The sequence below is a fragment of the Rhododendron vialii genome, chromosome 13a (assembly GCF_030253575.1).
Source record: "Rhododendron vialii isolate Sample 1 chromosome 13a, ASM3025357v1".
NCBI lineage: Eukaryota > Viridiplantae > Streptophyta > Magnoliopsida > Ericales > Ericaceae > Rhododendron > Rhododendron vialii.
The window spans coordinates 17,353,413-17,371,417 of NC_080569.1; positions in this window are offsets into that span (position 1 = coordinate 17,353,413).

Below are 18,005 nucleotides of genomic sequence, written 5' to 3' on the forward strand. Positions count from 1 at the left end.
ACACCAAATATCTACAATATTGGGTGCTCATCAGGAAACTTTGAGATCTCACCATTCTATGCATTGCATGCAACTAAGAAACTAAATAAATGATTGAAATTTATTTGTTCTTGTGCAACCACTCTTACATAATCTCTATGTTTAGATATCCACACAAACCGCAAAACTCAATTTCTTGGTTGCCAATTATTTGGCCTGATTTTTCCAATTGAGCCCCTTGATTGGGGAGCCTCAAGGCCAAAGTTCAGGGGCAGTTTCCACGTTTTCTGCTACAGTAGGTAACTGTAGCTTTACTGTAGCTGTTTATTTAATTTTACTTTAATGGATTTTCTGACTTTCATTATTTCCCATCCGTGTCCTGTTTCCCAGTGTGATTTCAATCTTCTTTCGTCTTCTTCCATGGGTTTTTTCCCCGTAAAACCGAGGGGGGCAGTTGCAGTTGAAGAACCAGCATCCTCTTTGTTCGATAATGAAGAACCAGTGCCCTTTCCTGCGTTAGGGTTTCCAATTGCTTTTCGTGGGCGAAGAAATGCACTGGGTACTCTCTCTCTCCACTCCGATTTGTTGTTAAGCAACTGAATAGGTTTTTTTTTTTTTTTCAAATTCCATGTGTTTGTGGCTTTTCGATCATCCTCCCTACTAACGCGTGATGATGAGCGAGAAGGATTGAAGGGAGAGAAAGATGGAAGGTGATATCGGAGGAATGTAGTGATTTGCAAGTCTCTTTGGTGATCTAATTTGATGAGGTTTTTGTAATGAAGCTGATTTCAATTGTCATAATGTGATAATACAAAATATCAACACGAACAAGTTAAGGGGATGAAATAAACCATTTTGGTGATCATGGGCATTAGATCATTCATAGTCCCAGAAGCTTAAACTGTTAAAAAATATGCAACAAATATTATAGGCTAACACACCCTCTTTTGCAGCCCCATCTCTCACTTGAGAGTCAACCAATGAACAAGGTATGCCAACTCTCAAAATAAGTGCATAACTGCAAATCCCGTAGAAAATAGATAGAGATTTCAAGGCTTGAGATAAGGATGACATAGAATCAAACATCCGATACCATGTTTGTACACTAAATATACCAAGTGCTTAAGTTGTAAAGAAAATAAGACAAATGGCCCAACTATATATCAAGCTACCTGACAATGGCTTCTTCATGTTTCAATTTAACCTGGTGTTCTTTGTAGTACCATCTTTGTGGCCTTGTTTACTGGCAACAAAATAAACAGAATGCAATTATTCTTGTAGTGGTTAACAATCAATGTGTTAACTATTTCAAGTTCAAACATGAGTGCTCCGTCGTCCCATTATTTTATCTACGCAGGGCACAATTCTTATTTGACCGGGAACCATCTCAGCACTGCTTGAAGTGATGTTCCAGTCATAAAGGCATGGAAAAGAGGTGTAAGGGTGATAGAGCTTGTTATATGGCTCAATTCCACGAAAGATGATGTGCATGTTCTTCATGGAAGGTATGGCTAAAACCTTCCAAGCCTTTGGTTGTGGTGTAATGTTCTCCTCAGCATATCTTATTGTACCTGGGTCCTGGCGCAAATACCCTGAGGTTGCTATCCCAGAATTTTTGGCTAGTGTAGCTACATGTGTGGAAAAAGATTTTATCATATTGTTTAGCCAGCAACGCACAATGCAGTGTTCTGGCACCTCATGTGTCCATTTTCAAGTGAAGTTTGCATCTCCTTATTTGTAGTTCGTGGAAAACGATATATCCTTCTTGTATCATTGAACTTCTACTTTCATGAGTACAAGACCCGGACAACTACTGTGGATCTCATTACATGTTTGAAATCGATCAAAGAGCATGCTTTTGCTGCTTCTCCATTTCCTGTCTTAATAACTCTGGAAGACCATCTCACACCAGATCTTCAGGCCAAGAAGCTCAAGTGATTTTGCTTTGTTTCTTGGTATTCTCCATTCATCTTTTCGTAATTCTTTTATCTCCATTCTTTTTCATAAGTTAAAAGAACTCGTCAAGATCTAGTAAATTGTTGAGTTTTTTTTCAACTTTTCTTACAAAAATTGTATTATTTTTACGTCTCCGTTTTGTGGACCGGACAAATATTATGCGACGGAGGGAGTATTTCTTTAGATTGCATGCATGACAGAGGCAATAAGTCATCACAGGACAATATTCACAATATAATTACCATTTCCAACTCAACGGGATTGACCGATCGTGCGTAGCACTGTAAATATCGTCAACTTAAGTATTTGCTGGTTTCAACTCCTTTTTTTTTTAGATTGCATGCATAGTGTAGGCAAAGATATAAGACAATATTTACACAATAGTTCACATTTTCGAATCAACGAGCATGACCGATTGTGCTGGCATGTAGCTATGACCCTAGTCTTATTAAAGTATGGAATCCAATTGTCCAAAATTATGGGTACATAATAACATCATTGACTACCATATAAAAGGCAAGTTGAATTTGATAAATTAAGGTGGTGTATGTTGTTGGTTGGTTGGGAAAGCGAATTTTGTTGCATTTATTATTTGAAAGTATATGTGTGGGGAAGACGTTTGTGAGCAAATGGAGTTAGGGAGGAGCAGAAGAGCTACATTTTATCTTAGAGCTTCAACTTTTAGGGTTACAACTTGAGTAGGTTTCCATACCCCTACTTTTGGTCAAGCTTTCCTCTCTTCTTTGGTCATGTTATGTTATTTGAACTTCCGATAGATCAAGATAGTACTTGATTTGTTATTTTCGTATCCTGCTTCAAGGATAGTTCACAATAATAACACTAGCAAAGAGCTGCATGAATGAGTTTTTAGGGCATCAACAGCCGCCCATATAATCCAATGTAAGTTCTTCTGATTGTACTATGAAAAGGGTCAACTAACATATCCAAGATATTTTAGGAATCGTTGAGCGTGACTGTGTGTGAATTGGAGTTTGTGATAGTGGGTATGTTAATAGTTGTTTGTGAGTGCGCACCTCCGACACTCTATTTGGTTGTGTGGAAGTTTTTGGATTTGAAAAACTGGGAGTATGAGTGTTTTGGGTCAATTGTTATTTGTGAGTGTTCAATTTGTGTGGGGCGTGAATATTTGGAGGTATTTATGTGCTTGAGAGATTGGTGTTTATGTGCTTCTATGCGGGTGCGTGTTAGCAACCAGTTATCAATGGTAATGATCAAACTTGAAGTTACGGATTTACAAGTTTTAATGGTTGATTACGCACCAATAAGCTGTAGCATTATGAGCTTCTCATACTTTTCTTTTCACTTTTAGCTAGATTTACTTTCCCGATTTTCTATTTTATGGTGTTGTGACAGTTCATTTCTGGAATGTGTCTGAAAACTTGCCCGATTCTCTATTTTATGGTGTTGCAGACAGTTCATTTTTGGAACGTGTCTGAAAATGGGACCTTTGGTTGTTAGGTTTTAGGCATATATTGAGGGATAATTTTGCTACAGCTAATAGGTCACTATTTGTTAGTTGTGCCATCTTTGGTCAGTTGATTCTTTTCTATATTGTATTTTTTGTATTGTTACCTCACCCTGGATTTTAGTTTCTTTTGTTTTTAATAGATTCAAGCTTTTGTACTTCTTTTATTTGTGATGGTTGCCATTGCGTTGGCGCTACCTTCTCGGGATCTTATCATGGATGCTCACTTATAAGCTTTCACACTTGACAAGCTTATGTCACTTGTATTTGAGGTGCTCAATAACTCATTGAGACATTAGAAGTTGAGGCTACGGGAAATGCTTGTTTCAACCCTAAGACTATAGTCATCAAGGTTAGTTGGAAGTATCGGGTCTAGCATTTGCAGAACACTTGAGTGCTGCTCCAATAAATCTCAATTTTCTCAGGTGCAAGTTTGAGCTGCAAAGTATTTCTTGTCCTTTCTTACTGATTTCTTCTATGTTCACTTTTTAGTTTACGATTCCTCTAATGTGCAAATGTCTACATGTTTATTTGTTGCTATTAGTGTCAAGAACAAAGAATGATGAGGAAGGTCAACACATAAAACTCACTATGACACTGTCACCATGTTATGGTTTTGTGCTATTGGACTCTACTAATCAACTATTTGTCCTGTTGGACTAGTCAAAAAGATGGAGGAAGAGTAAGAGGGTTGAAAGCTTCTCTCTACACCCTAGAGAGAGAATGCACTCCCCACCAAATCTCTATCCTTCAATTTGATTTAGAGGTAATTTTCATGCTCTAATCGGATCACTACTTGCTATTTGTTCATCAATTGAACAATACACCATACTTTCTCCGCTAGGAGCAAATTCACGAATTTATAGAGAGAATATCAGCAAATCAAGAGTATCATATCCGCAAATCAAGAGTGCTGCTTAAAGGAATATCAGAATCTATGGTGCTCTTTTGTTTCCTTCTCAGTTCATTGGAATCGACAACTTTGAAGCCCAGCCCGTCCATCATAGAAATCATGCTGTCAGCCATGGAGAATCTGATTTCCTCCACGACCTTGTCAGGCTTCCCCAAATCACCTACATGTCAGACCCCTGAAAAACGTTTATTAGAGGTGTTTCTAATTTGCTGTTTTCTTGGTCATATCATTACTGTTATCCTATTTTGTTGTTGTCATTATGTCGTTTGTTTTCCTTCCCTCTTACTAGATGGATTGGAAACATCGCAAATCATTTAGCGCATGTAGCCATTTGGCATAGGCAATTATATTTACTCTATTTTTTGTCTTTCTTTTTTCCTCCTGGGGTATGCCTTTTGTAGGTTGTACATTCGGTTAGCCTCTTTTCAATTTCAAGCTAATTTACCAAAATAAAAATAAAAAATCCCAACTCAACTTCAACAATATAAGCACGATTTCAAGCATCAAACCACTCATAAAACATGTAAGAGAGGTAGAATTCCCTACCTCAAGTTGGAAGGCAAAACCCGAGCGATATGAACGAGCCCTAGCTTTTGGAACCTTAAAATCAATCGAATACTCCTTTCCGAGCTAACCCCAACTGAATACAAGCTCAAGATCACGTATGAAGGGTGGAATGAAGGTCAATCTTCTTGGATTTTGAGGTTGGAGGTGAAATTTGAGAGTGGGAGGGAGGGAGATGGAGAGAACCGAGAGAGGGAGAGAGAACGGGAGAGACAGAATGAGATGGGGGAAATTATTCCCCTACCACACACCACACACTTATATACACACACATCACACACTTAGCCATAACACCCAAAACTTCCAATTCTTTCACTTTAAACCCCTAATTTCACATAAACACATCTTTCACATTATAATATATCTCTTTCTCATATATAAACATTAAAACTAGAGAATTTAAATACGGGTCTCTACAAGGTAGTTCGTGTTTGTTTATCAAAACTTGGTGGTGTTAAACTCTTTGATCTTGCGTAGGCAAGAGCTAGCCTACTTGCCACGCATGATACTTAGAGCTATGTCATCCCTTGCGTTTGCTAGATGAATACTAGAACTCGCTCGGTATTTCTACTCCTTTTCTAGTAAAATGATCTTAATGATAAATCTTCCGGTTTGGGAGATGTTGACGCATATCTCAAACCGAGTAATTCAAGAGAAAAGCTGGTTGATTCGAGTTGTGGGTGTTGAGATCCCCTAGACCTAGCCGCTTAGTCTAAATAGTTTTAAATCTCATTTTATTGCATTTCTTTTTTCCGTTTCAAATCACACCTAAAGTTGGCCGTCTCAACGCAGCGATTCTTACATCTACAAATCCAATCAAGCCATGATGATTTTCCCTTTGGTACGATACCCGATCTTCCGAATTATTATGCTTCAATTGACGTTTTAGCCCTACACTTAGGGTGACCATATATACACATATTGATGGACGAAGCATTTTTTAGGGATAGCTATGTGCTATTTGTTTCTTTTTGTTTTGAGCTTTGTGAAAAAAAATGAGAAATTTCAAAATTTTCAAAAAAATAAAAATCAAGTTTTACTTGCAATCATTCTCTTTTTCATAGGTTTTTAACTCTTTTCTTGACTTGACACATGCTCATTTAATTCTTAATTGGCAAGAGTTCGGTATAATCTTAAGAGTTTGTGCTTCCCAACTCGTATGCATGTTTAAGAATGAACGGCCTAGGTGTGAAGTGTAGTTTTGAGTAAGTGTTGTCCATATCCCATCTTTTTATCCAGCATGTTCTTAGATTAGGTTAATAATCTCATGTCATGTCTAAGTGTGTTAGTTGTGTACTTTGAATCGTTGCAAGACATTTTTTGTGTAATAAAATCACATATGAGTCCCATTGTCCTTTTAATTAAAGCCAAGTTTGAGTCATCTTACTATCAACCATCGGGAACCGGATGTTTGGTTGGATCTATGGCTTCTCAAAGTGGGTAGAAATTTGGGTTTGCAAGGCTCCAGGTGTTTTTCAAGTACTCATCGGGTGTGTTTCGGGTGCAGAGGAGCATTGGCATTGGCAAAAGGAATTGGCAAGCTGAGTTTTAGGAGAAAAGCTCTTAGTATCGATATAATCAAATGTTGTATCGATACCCATTTATAAGCAGAAAATAATGGGCTCGAAGCAATTAGGTATCGATACACCAAAACCCTTGTATCGATAGTGAATCCTTATCTGGCGAATATCAACAGATTGACGGCCCATTTTCATCACTTCTCCACACCTCTCTCTCTAAATCTCCATAGCCACCACGTCCAAAATCTCACAAACCTTCAACCAAAACCCACTCCAAATCACCTCCTCTACACGTTTCAAGCATCAAATCAAAGAATTTCAAGGCTTCTCAAGCCCAAATCCGAAATTCCAAGGTAAACCCACTCTTTCTCTCCCTCTACACGAAATCCTTCTCTTTTCTCCCTATATTGTCGAAATCCTCTACTCTCCATTACATATCTACGCACTCTCATATTTCAACTCCCCCACTCACAAAACCCCCAAATCCGAAAATTCCCAAACCCTAGCACAAAAGTTCCAACCTTTACCATGCCAAGGAGTGTGCTCGGTGGATCCTATTTGACTACGATGCCAGCTCGGAATGTGCCGAAGACCGCTTGGTACAAAAAGCTCTTCTGCCAAGGTGTGTCAATCATTGAAAGCTTGAGAAAGTCAAAGAAGGAGAATCGAGAGATGGCCTGAAGGCAAGCCCGAATGGATCACTGGATGGATTGGTTGGCAAGGCAGTCGGAAGGGTCAACGAGCGAGCTGTATGCCCCGCCTCCAATAGTTCAAGAGGAGGACAAGGATGACTTCGCGGGAGGAGAACCAAATTGGAAAGATGAGGACTAAGGATGAAGAAAATGGGGAGGAAAGAGAGAAATGGGAAGGAAGGAAGAAAGAGGAACAAGAAGAAGGAAGAAACACCCGGAGGCCGGGGGCCTTTGTTAGAAATCCCTAAACTTGGTCGGGGTCTAGGATGGTTGACATGCCATTCACTCTATCTTTAGTATTTTGTTTATCGAGTCGGTGGCTAGTGTTTTGTTCATATCTAGTATGTTAGTAAGTTGTGTCGAGTAGGAGCGTGTTCATGGTTAGGTTAGTTAGGGGTGTATTGGCAGCCAAACTTGGGTAGTTAACCGAGCTAGCATTGGTCGTCATCACTATTGCAAGTTTTTCCTTTCTATTGCTAACCTCGGTCAATATATGCCAATAAAAGTCCTTAGTTGATCCATAATGCGCGTTTATTCCATTTGTGATCCAAAGTGTTATAATTAACATACTTGGTTTGTGACATGCTTTCTTTTCCGTTTAAAACTTTTAGCTGTTAGTTAAATTTATGTTCAATAAGTGCTCTTCATAAAAAGGGCATGATCCTGCTTTTCATCATCGCCTATCTTCCGAGCACTTTTGTGGGATATGGTTGCTAGCTTATGTGTCGCTTGCATGTGAGCCATATCCTCCTTTCATTTATGTACAGTCCTTTTAGCTTGCTTATCACTTGCTTTATGTTAAGTCGTTCAATCAAGTTTTCGGCTGCAAGTTGTAGAATGCAATGAATGATTACGTTTGTGAACTCTTGCTTAGTTGGTAATAAATGTGAGCATGTGTTTAAGTTTTGCCGAAAGGATTGTATAGTTCAAAATGTTTCTTCTTGTTTTTCAATTTTCAATTTGCTAGGGACTAGCAAAGCTCAAGTTAGGGGGTGTGATAAGCACCAGTTCTTGAGCGCTCAGGTCCATAGCTAAGCGCTCAACAGTGTTAGCAGTAGCAGCTTTCTGTTTTGTTGTATATTCTACCATCTCATGTTTATCATCATAAACTGTACACTGCACATATGCATACACTCACAAACAATGTGTTACTATTTTCATTCCCCATTATTGTTCCCCCTCCCTACTTGTTTTAAGAGTTAAAAAGTAAAATGATTTCGAAATCTCCACAAGCACTAAGTCGAGACCGGTTTTTATCTGGTAGGGGGGTGCCTTAAAACCATTTCATTTTCGTAACCTGGCTCCCGAACCTATGTTTTCTTTCGTTATGGAATTTTCCCTATAAATCTATTTAACTAAAAATATGTAGCAAACCACTTAATAAGGGTGGAATGGGTATTATTTGAAGGCAAAAGCTAACCGCCGCACCAGTGCTCCAATTAGTGGTGTAAATGCGCGCATGAAATGTGGCCATTTACTTTTCATGGCAGTGAATGTCAAGTATTGTCAACTCTTGACAGCTTTAGGAAAGACTATTTAAACTTTTATTGCAAAATGACGAAATTGGCCCCATCCACAGGATAAAAATAGTACTTCACACAAACAAATAGTACTTTTATTGCAAGGCCGGGTGTCCCACAATCCAAAAAATGAGTGAGACCCCATTTCGCTCAACTTTTTTCATTTTTTTGGTTGTCTTTATTTAAAAAAATTCGCGTTAGTTAGTTTTGTACTAAACTTTTGTGACTTATTGTTTCGTCTCGATGACAAGACGAATCGGAAAAGTAAATTTTTTTTACTTGCGAATCAAGAAAATTTGGCGCAAAGCTAACAAACAAGAAAAAATTTCAAATAAGGACAACAATAAAAAAAAATCCAAGGGAATTAGGATGAAGGTGTATTAGACGGGATGGAATGGGCGTGGTGTGTAGGGTGCTTTGGGGGTAACCTTGCCAAATGCCGACATCTCCTGATCGAGCCTCTTCTCGACCCTAATTCCTCTACAGTAGTTGCTCCTTAAAAGTGGGTTCTACGCTAGTAACTTCTAGGTTAGGATGGAGTATTGGAATCTTGGTCTGCTTATCCCATCTTTGGAGACTAGTGGTGATTGGTATTAGGCTAAGGGAGGGTTGTTTTATGGCGAGCCTTAGGAATTAGGATGAGAATGTAGTAGACTGGATGGAATGGGCATGGTGTGCAGGGTTGGGCCCCTTGTCGGATTTCCTCTGTAGTTGCTGTTCAGCCTCCCCTCAATGCCGAGTTGCTATTTTGCTACAAATTCTCACTGATGGTTCTTCAGCTGATCGTTATTCAACCGTAACTATTCATCTTATATCCTAGCCTGGAGGGATGTGCCCGGCTATAATTAGTTTCATGTTATTTACTACTCGCATCACTTCGTATCATACCTCGTTATGCTATCTTTCCTCATAGATGGATAGTGCAACGAGGTACAATAACAAAACACTTTGCACTTTCATTATTTACCTTACTCTACCATACTTTCCCTGTGGGTTGTGCATGGGTATCACATTTTTTTCACTCTTCTTCTTTTTTCTTTTTTCTTTTCCTTCTGGGATATACCCCTTGTAGGTTGTACATTCAGTTAACCTTTTTTTATTTCAAGCTAAATTAACCCCCCCCCCCCCCCCCCCCCCCCCCCAAATAAAAAAAGAAGAAGAAAGTCTTGAAAGTACTTTTAGTGCTTAGTGGAATGGGGTACGAGGAAAAACAATATGGCTCAATTATTTAGTCAAAACACACTTTCCGGTTGGGACCTACTAAGAGGCCCCACACAGATAATTCAAACCGCTCAATAATTTTAAATTATATTTTTTAGTGGCCTCATAAAAAAATCAACTAAATTGAATATATGTAAGTGCTTCATGCAACCTTTCAATTGTTTATTTGGAAGTCAGGATACTAACTTTTGAATAAAAAATTAAATCAAATACTTAAAATATGTTCAATTGAGCTGATTTTTTGCCTGACTACTGAAAATTTTATTTTAAGAGTATTGAAACGGATCAAATCATCCCACATGCTCCCTCTGTTCCAATTTAATAGTTCCTTCTTGGAGTTTATGTCACTTTTCAATTGATTGTATCTTATTATTTTGTAGTGTTTTATTTGATTTTAAAAATATTGCATTATAGAACTAATCGAGATCTTTCAAACAAAATTCATATTAGATATAAAATTCATTACCAATTTAAATATATAACTATTTTGTATCCGATTAGAATAGAACGAGTAGTTATTAAATTGGGCCGGTGAAAGTACATAATCTGTATGTGTATGGTTGGCACCCATAGCTTTTTCATTTCCAGCTCAAACCCTGTTTAAAGTGCAATAATGATATGCCCACTGCACGGCCTTGCGGTGGCCCACTCCGGGCCCACTTCGGATCTCGCACAGATGATTTGAGCCGTTCAATAATTTAAAAAATGAGTAGGACATATGAAAAATTAGCTCAATTCGATATGTGTAGATGTTCGATTCAAGCTTCCCCTGACTGGAAATTAGAAAAAAATGGAAAGATAGGATTTTCTTATTTTTTTAGTCGAGAGAAGCTTGGATCGAGCACCTACACATTGAGCTGATTTTTCACAAGGCCCACTCGATTTTTGTTTTTAAATTATTGAAAGACTCAGATCATCCGTGTGAGACCTAGAGTGGGCCCCGCACGACTTGCGGTGGATGGCCGTGCGATGGGCATATCATTTTCGATTTTGAGTGCAGGTGGAGCTTGGAACTTTTGAGTAATGGAGGTTAGATTTGTCAATTGCAAAATACAAAAGTCAAACAAGAACGATTTTCAATGTTGTACCAAAAGCAATAAATTGTAGAGTAAATAATACTTTTAAACGGTGGGATTGAAATATAACAAATAAGGTAAAGTAAGCAGAATAACAAAATTCTATATGATTGATATCTTACCCCATTGCACTATCTATCTATGAGGAAAGATAGTACAACGGATTTGAAAACTATGAAGTGATACGAGTACTAATTATTACATGAAACCTAACTATTACCCTGGCACATCCCACCAGGCTAGGAAATGAGATAAAGAGTCACGATCAGAAACGACCAAGTGATAAACCATCATTGAGAACTAGTAGCAACATAGCAATTCGACATAGGAGAGCTGATCAACTACTACAGAGGAACAAGGCAACATAAAGAGTCTCAACCAGAGATGTTGGCATCCGACAGGGGGCCCAACCCTATACACCACGCCCATTCCAACTGGTCTAACACTCCCTCATCCGAATTCCAAGGCTCACCAGAACAACCCGCCCCAACCAAAACCAAACACCACTAATCTCCAGAGATGGGATAAGCAGACCAAGATTCAAATATTTCCACTTAACCCAAAAAAGACTTCAACGTGGCACTCACTTTCGGAGAAACAGCAACTACAGAGGACCTCGAACCCGAGGAGGCAATAAGGAGATAAATGCATCCAATACACGGGTTCCCTCTCAACCCCGCACGAATGCCCAATCCACACGAACTACACAACCTCATCCGATTACCGAAGGCTCGCCGCTTTCTAAAAGTGAGACAGAAAAGGAGCCTCTAATCTGCTACCAGTAATTGTGTCTTACCATCGAATCAACTGGCACATTTTGAGGCTACACAAGACTGCAGGGGACTATAAACTGCTCCGCTCAACCAGTGCTTAACCACCCATCTAATAAGAATAGACACAGCCACACACATGCCACACTAGGAACCAAATGGGTTCATAGAAGCAAAACTCTTAGGTTGTGAAAATGCAATGCTCCAAGTTGCACAGCATTGAGCCCTCAATGGCTTGAGTGCCTAGTTACTAAACTAGGCATAGAAAAGTAGCTTTTCGGCAAACGACATGCCCGTTGAATTGAATATATGCAGCCAACAAATTACCCATGTGCCTAGTTTGGTAGCCATGGTTTTCAAAGACCGCCTAAGAGCTGCCCAATCTCACACAGAGATGTAACCAGACAAGATTGTAAGCAAATGAGTGCAGGAAATACTCGGAATTAAATTTAAAATCCAAAATACCTCCACCATGAAATGAAACAGACAAGAAAGCCATCCACAAGATCTGAAATTGCAGCAACTTCGTCAAACTAAAACTACCCCCACCGCCGTGTACAGTAAACTACCCCCAATCTCGAACAGAGATGGAACCAGACAACAATACTTAGCGAGAATGGAGAATCTAATTCGCAAAAGTACAGCAAACTTCTCATAGGATGAGAATACTTTGCCTCTAATGGAGTTCCAAATAGAACACTTAGTGAGATGAAGATCCGATTAGAAAACTGTTCTCTCTAATCAGAGTAAACCCATTGCTGTTTGGGGTAGAACAACACCACAACGCGAGAGGCTGCACCAGTACTTCCCCCTAGCCGCACCACCGTCAGATCCCAACCCCTCCGGCTGGGTATGCTTGGAGAGATCAGCTGTTGTGGGTTGGTGTTGGGCCGATTCACCATGGAAGAAGTGAAGATTGGTATAATAAAAATGTTGGAGATCTATTGCTTGTTGTGGAAATCGGTCCACGGAGTGGACTGAAGAAAATAAACAGATTCAAGGGTGAATCTATATGAACCACCTGATATAATCAATGGGTTTTGTTTCAAAAAACTGATTTTTGGTAAAGGGGAGTGCATTCTCTCTCTAGTTCTAGAGAGAAAAGCTCTCAACCCCTTTGTATTAAGTTCTGAATTGTTCCTACCGGTAGGAGCAAAAAAATTAAATAATACTTTTAAACGGTGCATAGCGGGATCGTTATTTGAATTTCAGAATGACAACATAAAGTTTTTAGGGAAACTTAAATAGGGATTCTTTCCTATAAAATTCTTAAGTCCTCATCCTAGAGGTTTTGAAGACTTATCTTTTCATCCTCAAATTCAAATAAATCCTAAATTACTCTTTTCTCTCTCATAATTTTTGAAATCTTTTACTCTCTTTATCTTTCCTAATTTATCTCATTCTCTCTCCAATTTTCTCTCACCTAAAATCTAAAAACAACATTTAAAAAATAAAACTAACATTTACCATAAATTTGAAAATGAATATTCGTAAAATTGTGTTGACGAAACTACAGTAAACCGAAATCATGACAAAATTCAGAGAAATCAAAACACACATACCAAAATCATGACAAAATTTGTGGAATCACCATAAAACATAAAAAATCATGAACATGTATCATAAAATGAACCCTGACGAAACTACAATAACAGAAATCGTGACAAAATTTGGAGAAATCGTAACACATTCACCGAAGTCATGACAAAAAGTAGTGGCTTATTTGCCGGGATACGTATTTTTCTTTGGGGTAAATTAGATTGAAATTAAAAAAGGTTAACCGAATGTACAGCCTACAAGGAGCATACCCCATGAGGAAAAGAAAAGGAAAAAAGAAGATTGAAAAAAGTGCGATAACCCATGCACAACCCGCATGGAGAGTATGGTAGAGTAAGTAAGATAACAAAAGCGCCATATGTGTTGAGATCATACCCTCGTTGCACTATCCATCTAAGCAGAAAGATAGTACAACAGGGAATGATATGTAGTGATATGAGTAGTAATAACATGAAAACGAACTACAACCTGGAACATCCCGCAAGGCTAGGAAATAAAATAAATAGTCATGGTCAGGAATGACCAAATGATAACCATCATTGAGGACTAGCAGAAACATAGCAAATCGGCATCAAGGGAGGCTGAACAGCCACTACAGAGGAACAAGGCACCAAGAAGAGGCTCGAACCAGAGTGTTGGCATCTGACAGAGGGCCCCGCCCTGCACACCACACCCATTCCATTCGGCCTAATACTCCATCATCCAAGCCAAAGGCTTACCAGAAAATAACCCGCTCATAGCCAACTACTAAAGACCACAGACTCCAGAGATGGGATAAGCAATCTAGGATACTAAACTCCAACCAATCCCAAAGAAGCAAGCATAATACCAGAGAGAGAATGCACTCCCCATTCTAGATTTCTCACATTCGGACTGATTTAGAGGTAATCTAAGATCTGTTCAGCTACATTAACACTCACAACCACTTGTTGTGTATGAATTTAGAAGGTGGTGGCTGTTATCCTTTTGTTACATAGTTGAGCTACATTCAGGTGTGATGTCTATTGATTGTGCATCACATGCATCATACTTGAAAAATCTAGAATCATATCCCAATGAGGGGATTCAATGCTTTGTGCTAATTTGTAGCTACTGTTTCTGCTTGTATTGAATCTGTAGCAGCTCTTTTGTTAACTGTTCTATTCTGACAACTGGTATCATGGTTAGTAGTCCATAGTCTTACATGCTGAATCATGTCTAGTCTCATATCATTTGACCCTTTTGCAGTATTAGTGCTCTAGGCAGTAATAACTGTTTTGTTTGACCTATCCTTGGGGGGTTGTCCCTTGGAATGTTAATGCTTTTCTAGGGGGTAAGTCCCTAGCTGTTGCATCCTTTTTCAGCTGCCAGTAATCATGCGGCTGCTGCTGATCAGTTTTGTGCATTCCTGTCATCTGTTGCTGCTGTTTTGCTGCTCTGATTCAAGTGTTTTCAAGTCATGCTCACGGTAGTGCTTGTCCATTTTGGTGGCTCTCAAAACTGCCTGAGCAGTTGAAGTGTTTTGTTGGTTCTGACCAGTCTGTAGTCCAACTTTTGAACTATCTTGAATCGTCTTAGTGCTGTGAGCTGTTGGTTTTGTTGGTGCCATTAAGGCGTTGTTTTCCTTCCCTCTTTTTAGATGGACTGGAAACAACGCATATCATTTAGTCCATGTAGCCATTTGGCGTAAGCAATTTTCTTTACTCTTGTTTTGTTTTGTTTTCCTCATGGGGTATGCCCCTTGTAGGCTGTATATTTGTTTAGCCTCTTTTTTCAATTTCAAGCTGATTTACCCAAAAAAAAAAAACTTTCACGGAGATGACCCGGAGCTTCTAGCTTGTGGATCCTTTTCACTACAAATCAATCACCGATTCCACCGCTCCAGACCTGAAGCTACGCACGGCGGAGGGCAGTTGATCATCGGATTTGGTGATGTGTAGTTCAAAACCCTCCGGCGTTGGGTTTTTACCGATCAAGGTTTTTTCTATTTTTTTTTCTCCATCTGCCAAAATCTTGAAGTGGGTTTTCCTAACTTTGGGGTTTGGGTGTACATCGAGCTTATGGGACTGCCGCCGTTCAGTGATTTGGCACCCACAGTCTCATCCCAGATCTGGTTCAAAGAAAAGGGCAGTTATGGCATTTGGAATAATCTGGCCATTCAAGGTTAGTCTTCTTCCTGGTGACGGCAGCCAAGGGCATCATCGACAGCGGCCTTGCCGGCCATGGTGTGTCCATGTTCTAATCGGGTTGGCCCAAGCTTCACCAGTGGCAAAGTACACAAATTTTCCACTTGTGGATCATCTTCACGGCTACCGGAGTCAAGTCCAGCCGCTAGAAATCTCAGATCCTCCTAATAGAATCCCGTTCCACAAGAGTGGGTAAGGGGGTTTTCACTGTCCATATGGGACTGCCGCCGTTCATTGTGGGGAATCCAGATTCGTCTCGCCAAACCTCCCTAGGAAGGTATCATCCCTTATGCATATCGATCCATATGGAGAAACTCGAATGGGCCGTCATTTGTTGGACTGAGATTGAGTTAATCTATTGGATTTATTTCATTAATCCTTGTTTTTGCAAGATGTTCACGCAATTTCTACAATGGGCTCCCGCCCAATTTTGGCCTAGTTTAGTTTCTGGGCAGTCAAGCCTTGAGGGCTCACTGCTGGGCAATTTATTGCGCTGCATTTTCACAACCCAAGAGATTTACTGCTCTGAGCCCGTTTGTATCTTTGTGTGGCTATGTCTGTTCTTATTAGATGAGTGGTAATGCACTGACTGAGCGGAGCAATATATAGTCTTCTGTAGTTTTGTGTGGCCACGAAATGTGCTAGTTAATTCGGTGGTAATTTACTATTGCTGGTGTCTGATTAGAGGCTCCTTTTCTGCCTCGCTTTTAGGTTATAGTGAGCCTAAGGAATTAGGTTGATGGTGTTTAAATCCAGTTGGAATGGGCGTGGTGGGCAGGGTACTTTGGGGGGTAACCTTGTCGGATACCGTCATCTTCGAATCAATCCTATCTCGGAGCCTAGTTCCTCTATAGTAGCTATTTCTTAGAAGTGGGTTCTACGCTTGTCACTTCTGGGTTTGGTTGGAGTTTTGAAACTTGGTCTGCATATCCCATCTCTGGAGACTAGTGGTGATTGGTTTTTGATTGAGGGCAGGTTGTTTAATGGCGAGCCTAGGGAATTTGGTTGAAAGCGTGGTAGTCTGGATGGAATGGGCGTGGTGTGTAGGGTTGGGCCCCTTGTCGGATGCCGTCATCTCTGGTTCGATCCTCATTGCCTAGTTCCTCTGTAGTAGCTAATCAGCCTCCCCTCGTTGCTGTACTGCTATCTTGCTGCAATTTCTCAGAGCTGGTTCATCAACTGTTCGTTATTCGATCGAGACTATTTATCTAATATCCTAGCCTTGTGGGATGTGCTAGGCTGAAGTTAGTTTCATTTTATTTACTACTCGCATCACGTCATATCATACCCCGTTATGCTATCTTTCTTCTTAGATGGATAGTGCAATAGGGTATGATGACAAAACACATTGCGCTTTTGATACTTAGCTTACTCTATCCTACCCTCCATGTGGGTTGTGCATGGGTTATCGCACTTTTTTCATTGTTCTTCTTTTCTTTTTCTTTTCCTCCTGGGGTATGCCCCTTGCAGGCTATACATTCGGTTAACTTTTTTTAATTTCAAGCTAATTTGTCCAAAAAAACAAGCATAATACCCACTTCTAAAAGAACAGCTACTACAAAGGGACTAGGCACCGAGAGGAGGCACGAACTAGGGATGTCGGCATCCGACAAGGTTACCCTCCCAAGTACCCTGCACACCATGCCCAATCCATCCAGACCACTACACTCTCATCCAAATCCCCTAGGCTCGCTATAATCTAAAAGAGGGACAATTCAAGTACCATTAACAATGCATAACTACCGAATTGTGGTCACTCGAACCGCAAGTGAAACCAAGCTACCCCCTTTCGATCAGTGCACGACCACCAATCTAGTCAATGACAGCTTGCAAAGCTATCCCTTTCAATCAGTGCACGACCACCAATCTAATTAATGATAGCCGCAAAGCTACCCTTTTCGATCAGAGCGCGACCACCAATCTAGTCGAAGATAACCCAAGTCTCACCACACTACGCAAAAGAACTAGGCCAGTGAAACAAAGAATCATGGAATTAATAGAGCTCTACAACAAGTTGCACAGCATTTAAGCCCCAAAATTGGGCAATATGTACCCATTAACTAAATTGGGCATGAGTCACAATGTCGAACTACACTACGTCTGATGAAGATGTTTGCAGCACCTGAATTGAAACTCCAAATACTAACAGTACAATGGTCCAAAAGTCCAACAACAAACCCAAAATTTGACATTAACCCTATTCTTGAACACAGGAAATAAGGTCGGGGTATACCTTTACGCATGCAACCGAAGGCTTTGTAACTGTGATTTCCAGCACAATCTGACCATACTAGTGGCTGGATTGAACTTTCCTAGAGTGGTGAACTCAGATCTAGAGCATGCTTCAAGGAATTGAGTAGTGATTGAATTAGTATGATGTAGTTACCGTAGAAACTATTCCGGCAACCAAGGGTTACAGACGAAGCTGAAACTGCTTGACCACCACCAGGTTCACGGCGCCCAAATTGAATCTACTCCGAGGACCCAAAATAGATCACTAAAGGATTTGGTTGACTCGCTGCCGGTAACTGAGACTGTCGGGCTTTGGTTGAAACAGACCATGCTAGGAATAAGCACGACTCAGTG